Source organism: Mandrillus leucophaeus, unplaced genomic scaffold (assembly GCF_000951045.1).
Source record: "Mandrillus leucophaeus isolate KB7577 unplaced genomic scaffold, Mleu.le_1.0 Scaffold354, whole genome shotgun sequence".
NCBI classification, from domain to species: Eukaryota; Metazoa; Chordata; class Mammalia; order Primates; family Cercopithecidae; genus Mandrillus; species Mandrillus leucophaeus.
Window position 1 is genome coordinate 838,161 of NW_012103743.1, and position 551 is coordinate 838,711.

The following is a 551-nucleotide window of genomic DNA, read 5'->3' on the forward strand; positions in this document are numbered from 1 at the left end:
GCAATCTCAATTTTGTATATTTATTGTGTATTCAGCCACTTTACCTAAAAGGGGCCATTTTTCTGTTGGAAAAGTCTAGGAAGACAATTCCATCTTTTGCCTCTCTTTCCCAATAACCATAATTAATTTCCTGCCTTTTGGCATTGAAATGTGGCAGAGACCTGCATCCAAGTCTTGTTTCTTACCTCATTGAGAATGTCTCTTATGTTTTGCTCTTAAGGATATTGAATATGATGTTGAATACAAATATTGGCTTGAGATAATCTTTTTCAACATGTTTTTATTACAAAAGCAACAGTATGTTAATGAAAAAAATTAAGCGAAGAGGAAATAAAGTCATTTATTATCTCACTATCCCTAGATCAATGTCTTGTTATCACTTTGATATGTATCTTAATAAGGTACATATCAGATATATAGTTTATGATATTTATTTGTGATTTATATCATAAGATATATATCAAAGTGTTGTGATTTTATTAGAAAATTATTATTAATCTTATAGGTCGCACATTTTATTTATTTATTTATTTATTTATTTATTTATTTAT